At 41.4% G+C, this 20,646-nt stretch overlaps 1 long non-coding RNA gene across 1 annotated transcript; it reads right to left on the bottom strand.

Moving 5' to 3' along the window:
- Positions 1-14,476: 14,476 nt before the first annotated feature.
- On the bottom strand, positions 14,477-17,800 carry LOC128145245 (uncharacterized). The gene is made up of 3 exons (XR_008236397.1): positions 17,637-17,800; positions 16,414-16,619; positions 14,477-15,711 (listed from the first exon to the last, which is right to left on the bottom strand). It is a non-coding gene; the product is annotated as an uncharacterized LOC128145245 (long non-coding RNA).
- Between the last annotated feature and the right edge of the window lie 2,846 nt (positions 17,801-20,646).

The raw sequence follows: 20,646 nt of genomic DNA, 5'->3' as shown, positions 1-20,646 counted from the left end.
GCCTTCTTCCTCACCCTTCCTTGCCCAGCTACTGGCAATGCTTGTCCCCAGTTGCTGGGCTGGCAAGAAGCTGCAGCAGGGTCGTTAGTAATGGCAGCCCCGTGTCAGGGCAGCAGGGCACGGGCTGAACTGTTGCTCCCTCCTTCCCTTCGGGTTCTGGACGTTTTCACCCAAAATAAGCTGATCATGTCACATTCGCCCTCACGATCCTTAAGGCTGGCTGTAAATCTGTGAATCTTATTTGACTTACGAAAGCCTTAAATCTGTAGTAGGAAAGTATTTCCTTCACCTCCACAATAGGTGGATTGACCTAATGGAATCAACTATATTTGGTGCTCAAGGGTCTCAACTTCCTGGAAAATGTTAAGGTGGGCGACAGGTAGGTGACTGCTTCCCAAAAAAACCCCAACCATGTGCTCGGCTGAACCAGCAGTGACTGTCCTGTGCGAGTCTTAAATCGTACTGACCTGACTGGAAGCATAAAGGTACCAACGCAACCAGCCACTTAATGAAGCTGTCCCCCTGCTCTGCAGAAAATGGCGTAACTTGACCGTCGTGGATTTCCTCTAACTGTGCTTTCCTAAAAATGGCCTTTTCCCATGGCTGTACCCGTAAACAGCCAGGGCCGGGCCCTACCCTCAGCCGGCAGGCCGGCCCGGGGAGGCTGCAGCCAGGCGGAACGCCTGGTCCGGGCGCCGAGCAGGGTGTCTCGGGCAGGAAGGAGCAGGAGGGCGGCGGGGACGCCCTTCCCTCAGCCGAGCGTGCCGAGGAGCCCCGCGGTGCCCCGTGGCGGTGCCGCCACCACGCAGCGGCTGCAAGCGCGGCCGGCGACCGCCCGGCACAGGGCAGCGGCCCGCCTCAGGAGCGCGGCGGGGCGGGCACCGGCGGCTGCCGGCGGACCGGGCCCAGCTGCTGCCGGCGCCACCCGCGGACCCGCGGCGGCTCAGCTCCGCCCGGCCCCGCCGGCGGCGGGGCGGTGCCCGCGGCGCGCCCAGCAGGTGGCGCCGCCGCGCCGCGTCCGTGAGGGGCGTGGGCGGGCGGTACGGGAGAGGAGCCGGCGGGGCCGCCCGCCGCCGCCCGTGGCGCTGCCCGGCCTGGAGGCATGCCCGCCGGCCGGGGATCGCCTCCCGCCCGCTGGGGCTGACGTGGCCGCCGTTCCCCTCCCGCGGCCGGGAGGAGGGCTGCGATGGGCGGCGGGGCTGGGCTGTAGCTGTGTCCGCCGTCAGTTCAGAACCGCGCGTGGGAAGCGAAACTGGTCACGTCTTGACGTGGACCTTGTGGAGAGTCACTGAGTGGGAAGGAAAGGCAGCCGGTCCTGCCATCCCTGCTCTGCCTTGTCTGCAAGGTAGCCAAGCACAGCAATGGAGTGTGCATTTCAAATTAGGTATAATTAAACAACAACAACAAGGACAACAAAAAAAGGTTAGGTATAATTAAGAGCACCTATTTTAGAGCCCTCAACGTGACCCTGTGGGACACCGTGCAGATTTTTGAAGGCTACGGAGATCTGAACAAGAGTTGGCAGAGAAGAAATTTCAAGTAGTGTTTTCAGAAGTCTTTGCAGCCCCAGCAACAAAAACAAATAAACAACCTCGAACAGAATAAAACAAAATCCAAAACCGACAACAACAAAATAAATCCGCCTGCCCCCCCCCCCCAAAAAAAAAAAAATTAGCAGGTTTGTGGTTACTGCGAAGCCCAAGGTTTGACCTGATCAAGAACGGAGGTGAGCCTGGGCAGAACATGGTCTGAGGTAGGGATGTGGCCCGGACAGTGTCCACAGTCTCAGGGAAGTAAATCAAGGGCTTGGTGAGTGCAGCAGGACTGGACACACTCTTTGCTGCCTTTTCTGGAGGACTTGCACTGTTCGAGCCGTGCTTTGCCTCTGGTCTGATAAACACCATTGGGGGTAAGGCATCACCCCTTCGGCTGGGCACTGCTGCAGCCCTGCCTGGGAGAAGTGGAGGTGCCAGAGTTAGCTCATTCTGGGGAAGGGTTGAGGTCAGGGACACTTCTATTCTCTGTTGTAAGAGAAGCAGACTTTTTACCCGCTGGTGAAGGAATTTGAATGAAAACTTGACTGTAAGCAATAACAAGGAAAATGGACCTTCTGGCACCTGGGTTGTCAACAGAGCTGATGGAGCACTGTTCTGGCCAGCTTACAATCTATTATCTTTTGGAAATCTAGAGTATAGAAATAAAATTCACTAAAATGTAGATGGAGATTGTTGTTCCGAATTAAGCTTTAGTCAGGTGGTTATTGACCTATAATTATGTTCTTTTTTTTCCTTAATTATTCAAAAGATTGAACACGTCAGATTTGTGAGGCAATGCTCCAGTAATGCCGTATACTCTTACACTATGGTGCCATTGGAATATTGCCTTGGGGAGATGCAAATGTAGAGAGCTAGCTTGTGTAAATTCTTCACATTAGTGCAGTGTCCTGGTTTCAGCTGGGATGGAGTTAACTGTCTTCCTAGTAGCTGGTACAGTGCTATGTTTTGAGTTCAGTATGCGAAGAATGTTGATAACACTGATGTTTTCAGTTGTTGCTCAGTAGCGTTTAGACTAAAGTCAAGGATTTTTTAGCTTCTCAAGCCCAGCCAGCGAGAAAGCTGGAGGGGCACAAGAAGTTGGCACAGGGGACAGCCAGGGCACCTGACCCAAACTGGCCAACGGGGTATTCCATACCATGTGACGTCCCATCTAGTATAGGAACTGGGGGGAGGGGGGGGGATCGCCGCTCGGGGACTGGCTGGGTGTCGGTCGGCGGGTGGTGAGCAATTGCACTGCGCACCATTTGTACATTCCAATCCTTTCATTATTGCCGTTGTCATTTTATTAGTGTTATCTTTATCATTATTAGTTTCTTCTTTTCTATTCTATTAAACCGTTCTTATCTCAACCCACGGGTTTTGCTTCTTTTCCCGATTTTCTCCCCCATCCCACTGGGGGAGGGGGGAGTGAATGAGCGGCTATGTGGTGCTTAGTTGCTGACTGGGGTTAAACCACAACATGTAGTTAGCTGGATTAGGTGCTTAAACAAATCTCCTCAGGCTCAAATTTTAAATTAAGATACTGAGCAGTCCCGCTGAAGTTGGGGAAATGCAAAATTTGGTATGGAAGTTAAATCTATTGAATCAGGACCAGCATATATGTTCAGCCTCTTCAGAGCATTTGCTCTTTTGAGTGTGGGTGGAAAACACACCTGTTTTACCTTCTTTGGGTTTTCCCAATATGCCCATAACTACAGCATGACTGGTCAGCCTGCCAAAATGCACAAAGGAAATCATAAAGCTGCTACCACGCGACACAGTTCTCCTCCAGCTTGAACTTAGACATCTGTTGGCCTTAGCAAAGTTCTGCTCAACATAACTTCTGAAAGAAGCAAATATTAGTAATTTATTATTAACCTGTTACTGGTTGCGAGGAAAGCAAGCTCTCTAAAAATGAAGGCAAGCCATGGTGCTTGTCTCAAGGATTTTACTACTCCAGCTGAGATAGCAACAAAGCACTTTGAAGGTTAATTATGGACCATATGATGACAGCAACAGGTGAGATGTTGTAATCATGTAATCACCATAGATGCTTTATAGACTTATATTTCCTAAGGTATATATTTAAAAGATGAAGGGAGATACTGCAAAAAGTGATAAGAGAGAAAGCATGAAGAAAAACTTGCCTAATGAGCAGTTAAAAGTGACTCGAGTCAGTGAAATACCATTCTGCTTGTCTAGCATGGGACATTTCATTTTAGCATCTAAAGGAATTCAGGTGTCAGAACTGGTTTGTGAAATACCGATTAAACAACTAAACCGAAGCATTCACACTTTCTGTTGTTAAGGAGAATGTATGCTGATTTTTAGTGACAATTAAAAATTATCATATGATTTTGATGGCTTATATACAATTCTAGTCCCTGATTGCTGACCACAAATGTGAATTCGGAAGATAATTTTAAAATCAGTTTTCCTGTGATGAAGGAAGTCTTCTCAGATGTTAGATGGAGCCTGACTAATTAAGAAAGTGTTTTCAGGCTCTGCTAGAAGATCAGAGATAATTCTTGATTTGCATCTTAATAAGAAATCATTGATGGTGTAAAGAGTTCCTTTGATTATTAAAATATGACATGAATATTGAAACCTTTTACAGGTAAGGACATGTTGATATGAAAGTGGCACAGGGAGGAAAAAGTCATTACACTTTTCCTTTTTTAGCGTTTCTTCTTCACACCATCTCAGCAAATCAAATTAAGGGACTCCAGCATTCTTATTAAATTCACTGGTTGGGAGCTGAAAATCTATTAAACGCTTGCATTCGCTGCTTAAAATACGGCAAGAAGCAAAGATGTGTAAGACACCGGTGAAGAGCCATTTTAGGCCTGGTACATTCAAGCTCACCTTTTTATATACTATATATTACATGTCATTCCTAGTCCTTCTTCATGTTCTTATTGTCACCTGCAGAAGAGAAGGAGACACATACAGCACAGGCAGAGTGGAATAAATAATAAAAGGAACGAAACTGAAATGTAGGGGGAGGCAGCGTCATAATGAGATTTTATATAATGTTCTTTATCTTGAGTACTTAAAGCTCAAGTTAGTGGTAACTGTAAACTAGCTGCTATTTCCTTCACTAACTTAGAAATCACTAAACTCTAGCACTATCGGTTGTCAGCCAGAGTATGGCATAAAAAAAAAAAAATCTGTCACTGAGGCCCTACGTGTGTATTATGTACTGTGGGTAATGTTAGTAAGAGGTTAGTCATACCATATTCTCACATGATGTAATTAATACAGAGTAAATTACTCCAAAATCTAACACCAGCCAGAGTGTAGTAATTGTGGAATTGTCCCAGATCTCAAAGAATGTGCAAGTGGATGGTGTTAATAGTCTGATTATGTAGCAGCAAGGGTTTAAATATAGATTTTGAGGCATATAATTTGATTCCTCAAGGGGCAACTAATTTGACAGCAAGTACCTCGTAGTGGAAGCTGACTTTCTGGAAGAGCTGTGAAACTGGCCAGGATTTATTTCAGGGAGCATGAGACCTGTTGGATGCTGCAGGTATTCATGTCTGATCTACAGTACTTCGAGAACATTTCCAGGCATCCTGCCTGATTCACCAGGATGTCTCTACTCCTGCTCTTGCTTTATTTTAGGGTTTAGTGTTTTAGGAAGAGTTCTACCTTGTTTATACCACTACTGTGTCTACAGCCTATAGCAAGATTTGTATCAGATGTCACAGACTCACTCTTTAGAAATCTCATGTTATCAGAAATTTGTGTTTCAGAGGAATGGCAGGTACTCAGCACTTGTAAAAATCATAACCAAAAACTTCATTGACCTTATGTGAGGTATGTTAAATGACATACATTAGAATAGAAGAAGAGTAAGCAGTAGTTGTGTGCTCAGTTTCAACTGCACAAGAAAAACTGCAACCATACTGGTACACAGAAGGAATCTAGAAGATGATTCTTAAAAAGTTTTATGTTTCTTAAAATTTTCTTTTCCAGTTATTGATAATGTCTGATTTGGGAGGTTGTCATTTTTTATAACATAATTTGTGTTCAATAGCACTGCCGCAATTCTTGCCAGAGATTCTTAGAGTACAGTTATGCTTAATGCTATAGAAACACAACAATGTGACCATTATTCTTTCAGAGAAAGTTCAGATTTATTTGGGCTGGACAGCTGGAAAAAAAATTTAGATACCCCATGACTTACAAATGGTTCTGAGTTCTCTTAGATTTAAAAAAAAAAGTATCATCTGATAGCTACACAATAAACTAAATTATTCTAACACCAGGAATCAATCAGAAATAATTTAAAAATATAAGGAAGCTGTATATATGCAAATATCATATGAGAAATTTCATAACAATTCCTTCAAAAAATTAATTTGCAACTCGAAAGACTGAATAATCTGATTTTCCTAGAACTGTATTTCAAATGCCTCTTGATTTGCAGCAATTGATACCTCCTAATTTGAGGGACCTTTTCAAGTCTGGGCTAATCCCCATTTTCTTTTTAAAATGAGAGAGAATGTGTAGGAATTGTCACTGTGAAGATGCATTACCATATCAAAACCTGTTGTAAAAAAATTATTTAGAAATAATAAATGCAATTTATCAATACTTGAACTAGCTTTAATTTAGCCATTGAGGTATCAGAAGTGACAACACAAGAGTTTGATATGGAGTAATTGACTCTCAGCAGGTAAGCTGGTTAACACTCAGTTCCTTGCTGCCATGGATAGCCTTCTAATATAAACTTCTCATACTTGACCAGCCAGCTTAAAATTAACTTGGCTATCTCTTGACAGTGCTGCACTAGCTGTGTTGTCTTTGTGTGATAACTGCTGTAACTTGCTGGCTTAAAATGGTTTCTGAAACCTCTTTTTTTCTTTCTCCCTCATTCCAAAATAATAGTAATACATGCTCATTCATATAGTAAGATGTATTTTTCTTTTAGGAGGGTAGAATTTAATTTCTATAGTCCAAGTCCATCTTGTATAAAAGTTCAGTTCCAATAAGTTAAACGCCCACCTTCCTTTCAGCTGACTGGAAGATTCAGATGTTTCATCCTTGAGATCACCACCTTGAGCCTCAACATTGAAGATATCTAAAAACCGCAGATGGATTTCTTACCGTACCAGATGAAGTAGAATGAGCTAAGTACAGTGCCAAGGTAGATATAACCTGTTTTAAGACATTTCTTTCATGTCAAATGACCCTTAACATTATACTCAAGTAATAGTCATTACTCAATTATCACTATCGGGAGTGTTACCATACAGCAGTATGTAGTGGTTTCTGTTCCATATGCTTAGAAAATAGGTCCAAAAACAGACATTCACAAGAAAAATGTCCAGATTTTTATTGCTGTGCCATCTGTGCTGGATAATTCTGTAGTTTCTGGCTTACATTGACAGCATTGTGAAAACTGATGACAGAGAGAGGGGAAATAATAACAGATTCATTCAAAAATTATTCCTGTGATAGCTGAAATCTATAGATTTATCAGATAATATATATTTAAACATTTGGCTTAAGGAAAGTTAACATTTTGAGCAAAGGTATGTATGGAAGGGCAGGCTACAGATCTGGCTGAGAAGTGAATGGACCAATCTTAACTGTACTGTTCAGGTAGTATGATACCTATCATATTCTCCCAGTGCTTGTCGCTGCTGTTTTTAAATTCTTCATACATCATTTTCCTTTTCCTTTCTGTAGGAGTGAGGAAAAAACTGCATATATGTATATTGTGCGTGTGTCTAGAACAGCTTATTAGAAACCTTAATCGAAGAACTGAGATATTAGTGAGAGATTTCTACTGTCTTTTGAATGTGATGAGATTTATAGTCATCCATTCTTATGGAAGAGGCTTCCAAAGTATGAATCCAGTTCTTGGAAAAAGTTCTGTTTCCTGTCATGATTCTTTCTGTAGGAAGGATGCCATAATATATTTGTAGCTTTCTCTGAATTCGGAAAACAGTTTACAGATGCAGAATTGCAGTAATTTATAAAGACCTAAAATAATTTTGTATGGTTTTGGGAAGAGAAGGCTAGATCTTAAATAGTTTTGTATATACAATGATTACTTTAGTTTCAGCAAAGTGGAAATAAGGAGTTGCATAAGCCTTAATTATACCTATTAATTATATTTCTCAAAATAAAATAACAAAATTGAATTGCTGTTTAAGGAATTCTTGTGGCAATTTGAAATGTCTGCTGTACTCTCTGCAGCATTTTTTCTATAGGTGCATTACAGTAGTGGAGAAATTACTTTATAAAATCAAATTTACTGAGAAATTCATATTTTATTCCTTCAATGTGTTTATTGAAGTACATAGGCCTGTATTCTGTTTGTTGAAGATACTGGTTTAGGTGTCTGAGCAGCTGCCCAGACTTTGAGCTGGCAGGTGCTGCCTGTGCTAACTATAACCCCGCAGTCGTGATCCTGGCAAGTGGCACCCATCAGCGCAAGTCCTTGGAAATATGCTGCTAAGTCTCTTCCCAGAGCTGCGTGCCAGGTGGGCTCTAACAGGAGCCACGCTTGGTGTCACCTGCAAGTGCAGAACGTGTAGATGCTTATGGGATCGGCGCTGTGTAACCGAGGGTAGTGTGTAGTAGCCCAGCACAGGGAGAAGAGATTCTCGCAGAGAGGCTACCTTATGTTGTTTAACAACCCAGATAGTAATCTTGCTTGGTTGTGGGTCTTTTGCACTCAGAAGTGGGAATTTGGATTTCTAGGTTGTTAATGATAATGCTAATTATATAAGAAGATACTTTGCAGTTAGAATGCTAGGTTTCAGGGTTTTTCTGATGTTGGTTTGTTTGTTTTTTTCCATAAATACTGAATGGCTATGATGTTATGTTGCTAAAAAAACTCGGATCATTTGGGCAATAAATTACTAGTCTATTCACCGCTTTAAAGATGAACCTGAACTACCTGGGGATGAATTGCCCAGACTGAATTGTGTGAAGCCAGATCCTGCAATACCTCTCTTTATCCTGAAGGCAGGTACTAACTCCAGACAGTTCCAGGCACCTGGTTTCAGTGCTGCAAACTAGACAGCTAATCTCTCGCAGTTCCTAGTAAAGATCTTGGTGCTCTGGACTAAAAAGACTAGTGCTACTGAGAAAGTCTCTCTCTCGCTACTCTGTAGCATTATCTAGCTGGCTAGTTACCATTTCTAGAGCATGTGTGATGTACACCCTTCCTAAGAAACCTTGACATAGCCCCACAATTAAAAAATCAAGGGGAATGCATTTATAAACATTTTAAAAACTCTTGCATGTGATACATTATTCTATGCTAAGCTGTATCCTTAAACAAAAAATTTACGAAGGTAAATACTGTCTTTCTCAATTTTAACACCACAGTTACAGAGGAACTTGTCAAGTGATGTGCTGTGCCCTCTCTCCCCTTCTAATTTTGCAAATGCATTCATTTTGGGAGAGGGAGGGAACAAAAGAGAAAAAGACAAAAGAGAGAGGATGTATCTGCCAAGTCTGACTGCTAAGAAATAAATATATCCCATTGATTCCTCTGTATGCCATATTTCAGCAGGAAATTAATGTTTTTCAGGTGGCTACTTTTTTTTGCTGTGTAAAGTGTTAATTAAAAAAAGTTGTTGTTATAAAGACAGTGAAGGCCCAGCCTTCCATTGCCCTTCGCTCACAGGGGAGTTTATACCGATGGTAGGATTAGACATGGCTGATCTCAAATCTTGTCGTGCGGTGGCTCTGAGTCGTAACATCACCACCAACTTCAGAGGGCAATGTGTACGACTAGTGAGTGTCACTGACTGACTTTTCCCATGAGAAAGCTGAAGAAATTATCAGCATGTCCAGTTCCATTCTTACTTGTTTCATCTGTATGTACTTTCTCCACAGTTTTCTGTTATAACCTTGAATTTTGCTGCAGTGTTTCAGAAAGCTGTAACTTATACTGTATGTTTCATATGAAAATTGTCTAGCTGCTTCTAATTACAATATCTCCTTGTTCTGCTGCCAAGGAAATAGCATCATCAGCTACCTGGATTATACAGAATATTACAGAATAAAGACAACAACATAAATACACTGTTATTTTTCCTTCCTTATATCCTGCCTTATGACAGGAATCCCTCCCATGCTAAGTTCATTGGTTAACAATAGACAAAGCTGCTTTCAACAACTGTGTCTCTATAGCCTCTGTGGAGCATAATATGGTAGAGTCATGATAGTATTAAAAAACTGTCTTACCATGATAGCTTCAATTTTTTTAGTAAACTTTATTTGACTTATAGCCTCTCCTAAACAGACATGAATCCCTTTTCTTGCATCCACATAGAATGGGACATCTGTGATACCAATAATAAAGAATAGCGTAAATAATTTTCTTTAAGTAAGTATTTTGCTAACATCAGCAGAGAAAAATGTTCACTGCAAGAGATATAGTGTCACTACAAAGACTCCAGCAGTGACCAGAGATTGTAGTGTACTCAGCCAGGGGATTCTGGGTTGCTTGTATCTTTCATTCCTATTAACAGAAGGTTTTGTCATTCAGTATTTTTGGAAATTATGGAAGGGTATTTGGCTGAATCTCAAACACTGATTTATCAGAAAACATTTTTTAAAGCTTTAAAAATTTGTCTACTTTGCCCAAGAGAAATGCCTTGAAGAAAGGATAAGGATTTCACATTCCCTAGCTTTAGGTGACTAATTTTGGTCACCAGAATTAAGACTTTGACTTCCAAGGACTCCCTCTGTATGTAGCCAACAGAGCGAAGGAGGATCTTCCAGAGGATTTACAGTCTAACTCAGATATTCTATGCTACCCTTCAGAGGAGGCTTGTGAGAGAGATGAGAAAACTGTCTGATACCCTTGGCAGTATGTGAGGGGCGGACATGCATTGGTGGTCCCAGTTTTTCAGTGCTGGAGGCTGGCTGCCAGGTCTGGGGCTCTCCTAACAGGGTGACATGCACAGACCCAAAGGGAGGTACCAGTTTCACCCTCTGTCATGCCCTGTCTCCTCCAGAAATGCTGCAGAAAAGGTGGTGAGTTAGAACCATCTTGTGTGCCCAGGACCTGCGGGCCACCAGTTCAGCCGCCTGTTCTTAGGAATATCAGTCCATCCTTTCTCTTCCCTTAAGGGAAGGTTCTCTGTCATACCTGGCTTTTGTTTTTCAAGAATATTGTAGATGAGGTATCTGACATTTTGGGGCAATGTCTTCTTGCTCATGCTTATGCCAGGCAAATTATATGACATTAAGTTCTGACTAATGCTTTGTTCCACTTGTGGTTGTCAGCTGTGGGTAATAACATCTGTATTCAGAAAGCACTGACTGTGGCTTTGCACTTGAAGAGTGGTGTCAGGAACATGTGCAAGCACCTCAGGCCCTCTGACCTGCCATGTGCTGTCCCCACAGCTGTCCCACAGGCTGACCATGAGGAGCCTGGTCAGTTGTATCTATGAGGCTGGAGTTGCTCAGGCATTTGAAGTTGTGGGTGCACCTTCACCCGTATCTGGGATTATCTTTCTAGCTTCACATTTTTGGACCTACCCAAAACTGGACTTCAGAGAGGTCACCAACAGACTTCAAAGATAATGTATGCATGGACTGATTTACTTTAGACAATCCTCTGGGTGGGCACTGACATCCTGCATCTTTGTGCTGGACAGTCTCTGTTAAGAAGTCCTGTAACTTGTTGTCCTTTTTTTGCACTGCACTGCTATATCCTCTTATTTAGTTAGTATTAAACTTTTACTCAAACAGAATGCTTTAAGTGTCTGGATCTTGAAACTTGTTGCCAGATGCTTTAGTATTCATCCTTCTGATCCAATAAAATTGCTTAGCTCTCCTGCAGCAGTTAAGACATAAAAAACTTCCCTGAATCTGAAACTTTGGTGGATACAAAAGTCTGAGGGCTACTGGCTCTTCCAAGTATAATGGCTATGCTATTTTGTTTGCTGTTATCAGTGTTTCTTTTTATTAACAGATACTATGTTTTTTTTCTCATTTAGCCTGGCAGCCTAACGTTTAAAGTAGGTGAGAATCTGATTTTACTTACAGAACACCTCATTTATTTAAGGCTATTTGAAATTACTTGTTTAATGAATGTATCGCAACTCAGCTGATGACCTCATCCTCTCTCTGTGCAATTACAGTTCTGCATCACAAAGAGAGGGCCATTATGTATCCAGGGGAAACTGAGTCACTTAAGCAGAAAATAAAAGTCTGTCAAAATACTACACAAATGCTGTACATGCACCCTTTTTTAATGGAGCCTAGTAAATTGAGAGATTTCCAGTGTATTCTGAAAGTTTAGTCCCTGGACCAAGTCAACAAATGGTCTGCCACTCCTCAAGGTAAAATACAAGTCACAAGTCAAACAACTAGTCCTTTTAAGGAACAGTGAATACATGTAAACTGGTGATCATTTTAGAGCTCCTTTGTTTGACTCATCTCATTAATTTATTTTATCAATTAAGAAATTTGCTGCATCAAGAACTTCACTGACACCCTCCTCACAGAGATGGAATCTAATGCACTAAAGTACAGGCTGACATAAAAAGGGTTTGAAGTTTACAGTGCTAATCAGAGGTGTGCCTCTATTCAAGAGTAGCTCTTACAGTACATTTGGCTTAGCACAAGCAGAAGACCTTCAATATTTCTATTTTGTAATGAAAGCTTTAAAAGCCTCCTCTCATAGGGAAAAGACTTGAAGGGAGGGGAAGAGGCTTTTTTACTTGGTGATTCCTTTCAGTGGTTCACTGCTCTGCAGTGGCTCTCTAAACTGCTGTGGATTTTAACATTTACTTGAGCACAGCTGGGCATTTTTTTTTCCCTGGCATTTTTCATTCAAATATAAATAGCTACGAAAGCAATATTACCAAGAATATTTTTAAAGAAATAGCCACTGAAGCCATAAAAAAAAGTCTTGAACTAAGGCCTTCCAGAATGACTGCCATCATTTTTATGCTCTTATTCTGAGTGCACATGAGGCTGTCTAGGAACTGTAAACTCAAGGAAAGAAATAGAAAGGTATATGATGAATACAGTAGATGGGATCTTTAGTGTAGCTTGTTCAGACATTCTTTTTTGTTAATGCAGCATTATTTCTGTCAAAATTGAAATGCTTTGAAAAATATGCTAAGTTGATGAAAATCTGTTCAAAGGAGAACTGACAAAGCTTTACAAAAAAAAAGTCCAGGAAAGAATGTTTTGACCATTTTTAGAAAATTTAAAATGGGAATTGTTTTATTTAAAACAATTCAAAGAAATTTGAACTCTGTATGAAATGTATTGCAACTACAGAACAATAGAATTTATTAGGTTGAAATGGGGAAAAAATGGGCAGCATGAAGTTTCCTGTGAAACGGAAAATCCAGTTCCTGGCCAGGTCTGTTTAGTGACAATTTCCTAAATCTGTAAATACTTTTGATTCATAGAATCATGAATCATGATTCTGTAAATACTTTTGATTGATGGTTTTAAAGAGAGAGAAAATTCTTGGATGTTGACTGACAAATGCAAGTGGATTAAAATCTCCCAAGCCACCTGCTTGCTTTAGCGGGGATGGCTTGAACGTTGTGTGGAAACCCTGTTCCTCAGAAAGGTACCTTAGTACTGAAGCTAGTCATGCCCTTCTCTGAAAGCTGGCTGAAGGTATTTTCCCAAGCTGTAGATATTAATGGTCTCAGACTAATTATGCTTTTGCAAAGCATAAGACTCTCAATTACCTGAAGTGTAGGTTGCTGTTCATTTGCTGGCTACTGACAACTTGTAAGCTCAAGTTGACCTCTGTATATTTTAAATTGGTATTACCTTTGAAACAAAAAGAACATGTCAGACGAGCTGTTACCACATTTCATACGTCACCACAGAGTGCCATGGCATAGGTCTTGCTGGGAGCTGCACAGTGATGATGGAAGAAAGCTGGGAAATTGTATTATTATAAAGAACACCTTTGTAAGTGGAAAAAGTGTTGGTGGAGGCAGATGCTATTAGTGTGAAAGAAGCACAGCCCATTCATTAGCTCTTCTTTCGATGTGGGAAATCAAAACGGGAAATAAAAACAACTAGTTGCACTGTGCAACTAGTTGCTGTGCAATGAGAGTTGCACCGTGCTTTGAATATAACAACCACCAAATATAACAACTATCTAGTGGCCAGATTTCTTTTTTCTCTGGGGATTTTGATCTATTTCCTTTAGAGGCAGATTTTTTGTGTCACATCCGTGCACTTCCCATCACTTTGTAAGCTGGAGAAGAAATCCAGTCTGCCAAATTAATTAGCTGGAATCCTCCTATGTAGGAGACCACGTAGGAGTGTGTAGACCTTAGAGGAGTGTTTGTCACCAAATGAATGTGTCTGTGCTAGTTAAAAATGCCCTTCAAGCTACGTCTGAAATATTTCTTTGTTCAAATGAGTTACTCCTTCTCGTGGGTGGAATGAAGAATCTTGTCCTTCATCTTAATTTGTATACACTAGGTTCATGACAGAGTTACTTAGTCATATAAAGGAATGCAGATATCACCTCCCTTCTACACCATGCAAAGCTGTTGTGAGCCAAGGAGTTGTACAGGTAACAGACTAGCAAAACCAGGCCTATGATGTCTACCAAAACAATCTGGTTGCAAACACTGCATAGTCAAGTTAAAAATCTAATTTAGCTATTTGTGTGGGTTCTTAATCATATGTGTACAAGTACATATTAAAGTTAGAATTAATTACATCTCTCAACTCATCCATCTAAACGAACAATGCTTTGCTGAACGTAGCTTTTTTTTTATAAATATCCTCCCATTATATAGCAACTGAAGATTCCTATTTTACTTTGGCTTTTGTGTGTGGGAGAGGCACTCTGAAAACTAAATATATCCAGTATTAATTAAACTATGTATCTAGAAAGGACAGCAGGACAATTCTTCTTTATAGTTTTATAATGAGATTTGTCTGTACATGAAAAAAACTCAGCCATTAAACATTTTTACTGCAATTTTAGATCTGTCTTTACATCTGTGAGAGAGAGCAACAATTGGCTCCTATATTTTACAACCTGGTATGTATGAAAAATGAGCTTTTGTGAAATTGAGTTTTGCAAATACTCAGAAAATGAGAAGAAACAATGCACGGGGAAAAAGGAAATGGGGAACAAAAACATGGAGAAGATGATAAAGATTTTTGGTATCTAATGAAAAGGGAGAGGGAAATGCCTACGAAATATGAATCTGAACACGAAAGTCTTGCTGAATCTTAAAAATGATGTGCAGTACATTAGATCATAATTTTCCTTCTCTGTTATGTCTCTTGCCCTATTAATCCCGCTACATATACCACATTTGATGTGTTCTCGTTGTGCTTATCTTCCTTCCTAATACCCCACATGAGCTAACAAACTTGCCATGGCTTCCCTTGAAGCTCATGAAGCTGGGGTATTCATGTTTCATGCCATGCGCAGTTTGCAGAGAGTCACCATCAGTCTAGCTACAGCAGTGTGGTACAGCTCTCCCTTGGCACACACACGAGCTAGCGCACATGTCGGCACCGTGCTGTCCTGAGGCTGTGATGCTGCCTGCAGTTCCCGGGTGCCTCTGTTCTGTGTAAACATGCCCACTGTCTTTAATGATCTTGGCTGGTGGCTCTGATGCAGAACCACAAAACTCGGAGGACTTCTTTGCTTTCAGCTGTCTGCTGTAACCATGGAAATGTTTCGCCTCCATCCTGGATTTAGCAGAAGGCCACCAAACCTGAAGGTGTTGTGAACTAAATTCTCTGAACTCCATGAACCAGAATTTTCCCACTGAATTATTCTGCTTGCAAATGCGAGAAGTTGCAGGTTTACTTCATCCATCATGCAGGTACCCTGTTATGCATAATACTTGCGTTTATTCCTTGGACAAAGCAGTTTGCCCACTCTTTCAGTCCAGGGACGAGGACAGAGACAGCCTGGCAAATTGCGCTGAGGTTGCTGAAGGCAGAACCCCTCCAGTTGTTCCATCTGTCCTGTCCCTGCTGCAGCTGGCCTGGCAGGGTGGAGCACCTGCACGTGTCTCAGTGCAAAGTCTGCTGTCTTAGCACAAACCAGCTTTCACCAGCACTTAAAAAAAAAATTGCTGGGCTTTGCATCTGAGGCATGTATGTGCAGCCCCAGCCGGCTGCTTTTCTGCATGGATGTTTTCCCCTGGCAAACAAGCGGTAATGAATTGTGGAGGGCCTAGAAGCAGAAGAAAGAAATAATTCACGAGTACCCAAAGACTTCCAGACTTTTTTTCATGGTATTGAAAAAATGAATCCTTAGCCCCATTTAAATAACTACCACCAAAGGCTATTACAAACTTCTCAACCGAATGAAGAAGTATGTGGTATACAAGCACCGAAGATTACAAATAAATATTTTGCAAAACTGCCTGTAATTATGCAAAGTAAATTTTATGCAAGAAGTGGCGCCACCTAAATGGCAACATAACATATGCACATTTTCAGAAAAGACAGTCTTTTCAAACTATTGCCACCCGCCTGGAATAGCTTGAGTCTTAAATTACAACTTAATCTATCCTAGTAAAATGAATTCTTTAGTGTTGGGAGTGGTTCTCTTGTTTCTCACTAGTAAGTGTATTCTTTCTACTCTACTATGTTGAAACAGTAAAGTGACATTAAAGGAGTAGGTAGAATTATCTCCTGTATGAACACCATATGTGGCAACATGACAGTAGTTCTGCTGCAGCTTTCCTCATGGCAAGGTGAGAAATCCAAAGTTAGATGGCTCAGATGTTACCAAAGCTGGTTTATAGCTAGAGTTTGTTAATTTATCACTTTGTGCATGAGACCTGAGCAGGTCTCACAATTACTGCTCAGACCTGAGCAGTAATTTTTGTACTAGCAACAATCCTGTTACTTATGGTTTTCTCCCAATTACCCTCTTTTTGGTGTTTCCAGATGAGTAGAACTGGTCTTGTGGCGTGGGGCTGCAGTGCTTCGCTGCAGACGCAGAGGAAACAGGGCTGTTCCAGCTATGGCAGTTAGTATCTGCTGTCTGCTCCTGTGCCATGATGCATGTTCTTCATGCAACCTCTCTGGGGAGCTGGACTGAAGTTACAGCACTGTGGCTGAAAGTGCAACTGCCTTGAAGAACAGGAGGAGGATACAAGTTTATATGGGTTGCAAACACAAAGTTCCCTTATGTAGTTGATGAAATGAGCCAGCTTCTAACTGCCTGGATTTTGAAAGCTTCCAGAAAGTCCATGAAAGGGGTTTCTGATATGTTGACGCAGTAATAGCTGTGTCAGAACCATAAGGTGTTGCAACTTCCTAAGCAGTAATAATAGATGGGTTGATACCATCTACTTCCTTAGTTTGTGTTTTCCTGCTTTGTCACAAGGGTGTTTGTCTGGCAGGGCTAGAAAAGGGAAGATACTTACATTTCGAAAAATTTGCAATTGTAAGCAGCTGAGAAGGAAATGGGTACTAAATCTTGTCAGAGGCAGACTACTACCCTGCAGGCTCTGCTGTGCAGCAGAGCAGGCTAAGTGACGAGCTGTGGGTTCTGCACTACAGAGAAGGGGGAGTAGTGAGTTTGAAAGGTAACAGTCTCAGCTGGCTTTTAGAAATTCTCCTGGTCATCTATGAAAGTCTTTGGGATGTGTCTATCAGTAGAGCCATATCGTTCACGAATCTAAGTTTAGGTTACGCTAAAAAGCATAGCAGGCTTGAAGAAGAAAACTTGAATGGATCAGAAGAAGCAACACTGATTCTGAGAAAATAGATGCCTTCATCTAGGACCTGTCCAGATAAGTCCTCAAGTCCATGACTGCTTGTGCCAAAATTAACTCTGCAGTCCATGCAACCTGTTCTTTAAGTATGAGCCCTAGAGCCAAAGTTTTCCTTCCACTGAACTCCCCTAGTGAAGGTCCAAATTCTTGTCATTGCTCAAATTAATAGATACACCCTTTGAATCACAGAACTTTGCACAAAGATGTTTAATTTGTGTATTACATTGATCCATGTGTCTTCTCTGTGGAGACCAGAGTCCCGTAGAATAGAAAACAGTTTGAATTCTCTTTTATTGCATATCCAAAAGAAAACAAACAAACAATGAAAAAACCCTACACCGCATAAGATGTGTCTACCTGAACTTCTCACCTTATTTCAGATACACATGTGGTGGGATGGGGAATTCTGTGTCTCTTGCCCTGTTTGTCCTGCTCTGTCATCATGTGCATGGAACTCGTATTTCCAGTACAGCATTGTGACTTCTCTTTGACAGGCCATGAAGGTGTGTGTTTGCAAAGGCTCAGAGAGTGGTGGAGACACCGTGAGGTGGCCACCTCCCAGGCTGCATGCTGCAGAACTTCCACGCCAGTCACCCAGCCTGGTGCAGAGGGCTGGTTGCCCACATACTGTGGCTTTTTTCCCCCCACAGTCTCTCCTTGCTATTGAGTATGTTCTTCTACAGTTAACATTTTGCCATCCCTTAGTACTGTTTAGCCGTATGATCTCCCAGCCTTGGTTAACAAAAATAGAGCGAGCCCTCAGAATTAATAGCTCTGCCCCCATTTTCTATTGGACCACTAAACTAAATGTATGAGACTTCACGTCCCTGTAATGCTGACCAGCTACTGTTAAAAAGCCTTCCTATCTGTCTCTGCCTTCATGCTTAGATAATCAGTCCCCATCCTGTTATGTAATGAATTATTTTATTGTCTTCATTTTGTCCATTTTTATAACAAATACTTCCCTTACGTTTTTGCCTTTGGAGTTTTTCTTGCTTCAATGATTCTCTGGAATATTATGTTGAGCTTGTTTTAAATAGCAAAGTACATGCACGTGTAGTGTGCCTCAGTAAAACATACATGAACTGCTGTTCACAGCAGCTCTCGTTGTCAATTGGTATGCAATGTTTCTGATGCACCCAAATTCCCCAAAAGCATTGTCTAATGTCACCACCTCAGTCCTGTCTCCATTTGAAGTCATGGACTCTCCCTTCCTTCCTCCAAATTAACCCTTGCTCTAACTGTACAGCACAGAGTCCTAGCTAGTGTAGCACTCTCCCCGTTCTGCATGTTGAGTTTCATGCCAGCAAAGCTTGCCCCAAGGATGGTTTTCCTTGGTAACGTGTACCAAATGTGCAGTAGTGTAACAAGTGGAATAAAGTTATACCAATGCAATACTAAAGATCATCAATGAAAGTCCCCACCGAGAAGCAAGTACCACTGGAGATCATTTCTCAAACGGTATGACTAACCCCATTTATCTAATGTGTCACCCTTTAAGTCTTATGTTTCACCCCAGCTGTCCATGTTTTAACATTTAAAGGCTTTGCGTCTGCTGTGCCTGATACTGTAGTAGTGAAGGTCACTAAGCTGACTTTACTATTAGGTGGGTTTCATTTTTATATACCAAACGTGATGAGGAAGAGTCACAGTGAAGTCTGTTGACAAGATCAGCTTTAAATGTTGCACGTATTAAATGACTTTGCTTTCAGTTGGTCGTCTCAGCACAAGCAGGACTGGAAATCTCATTAGAATACAGAAAGTGACAGATTTTGCAGTGCCAGCTGTGCTCTTGGAGCCTAATGTTGTCTTTCATGTGAATACACAGAGAGTATAGTCACATATTTATTTGAAGGTTGCCCTACAGCTTTGTCTAGAGCGCCCACTGACAACAGCCACACACTACCCTCAACACTCCTGTGAGTGGGTTAACAGCAGTAAGGAGGTCTTAAAGTGCCATTTCATATTGATTAAAAACTAACTTTCTTTCTGGTAGGTAACCTCCCCAATATTAATTATTAAAAAGTTAACTTTTTAATCACCCAAATGAACGCTGTGCTCAGATAAGACAAGTCAAATATGGCAGGCGAAGTGGTCTGCAACTGTCAGCGTTCTTCTGTAAAATTTAGGTGAACCAGGCCTGTTGGTTAAAATCATGACAAGAAAAGAAACCAAATACTTCTTTGTTTTCTCAGATGCTTTCTGACTTACAAAACTGCTATTGTTGCAGTCAGTAAGTGTGGTCAAATGCCATGGGTCATTGCAATAATATGGAGAATACATGATTTTCTGCCAAAAAATATTTTAGGAAGAATTATTTTCTACATACAGGTAAAAAGTACAAGGTGGTATGAGCCTGACCATGCACATATGTCAGTGATGTTTCACATACACTTGAATTTTTACATATATCTTACAGTCAGTAATAAGATACAAAATAAACTGATACTTATTCAAGAAAATGAGGGACATGTGGTCCCATAACAGGATATAAGAGACAGAAAACCTCTCAGACAATATAAAATAGGCAAGCATGCGCTTCATTTTGAAGAAATTACTACACCTACTACTCAGTAGTTTTGTGTGATCCAGACTGAGAAGTATTAAGTTTAAAAAACCTCTGGGCTGAGGGCATGAAAACTTTATGCTATAAAAATCCTACAAGATCCTATTAAAATCCTGAAGGTCTGTTTTGTCCTCTTATTTTCTTGGAAAAAAAAGTTGTTATCAAGTCCTGCCATGGAGGCCACGGTCATTTGTGAGGAACTGTCTGATCTTTCCTCAATGTTTCTCAGGGCTGAATACAATGAACCCTGTGCTAATGCCTACCATGTTCTATAGAAAGCTACCTGTCTATAGCTAGGTTGATTGAAAATGCAGATCTAAAAGCACAAAAAAAAAAAAAAAGCAAACTCCCACCTAAATTTTTAGACAAACAAATGTTCATTGGTAAAGTTTCCTAAGTGCTGGGGAAGCTCTCCTGCTGTGTGTGTGCTTCCACCCTGCCAAGGCTGAGTGCCTAGAAACGTTCCCTAAAAGGGAAGTGGTGGTATTCCCTAGTTCATCTTCCCTGAGACCACTTGATAGCTATGCTTTGAGCACGCTGATGGAAATGAATCAACATGACACACAGCAGCCTTGGGTGCTTACGTTTAAAAATACAGCCAGTGAGGGAGGTGGTAATGATGTTTGTTCCTTATTTAATCTTCTCGTGTTTAGAGTACTCTCCCAGGAGATGGAAGATTTGGGTGCCATGTCCTCCTACGCCATCAGGGGTTTGGTGTCAACATTCCCTTTATTCCAGAGGAGCAGCCAGACAACGAGGCTGTAGACCATGCCGCGATAAGGAAGTGGTGTGGTTGGACCTGAGCAAGAATCAT

Source organism: Harpia harpyja, chromosome 8, assembly GCF_026419915.1.
Source record: "Harpia harpyja isolate bHarHar1 chromosome 8, bHarHar1 primary haplotype, whole genome shotgun sequence".
Taxonomy (NCBI): Eukaryota; Metazoa; Chordata; class Aves; order Accipitriformes; family Accipitridae; genus Harpia; species Harpia harpyja.
Note: the sequence above shows the minus strand (reverse complement) of the source record. Positions and strands in the feature narration are given on the sequence as shown.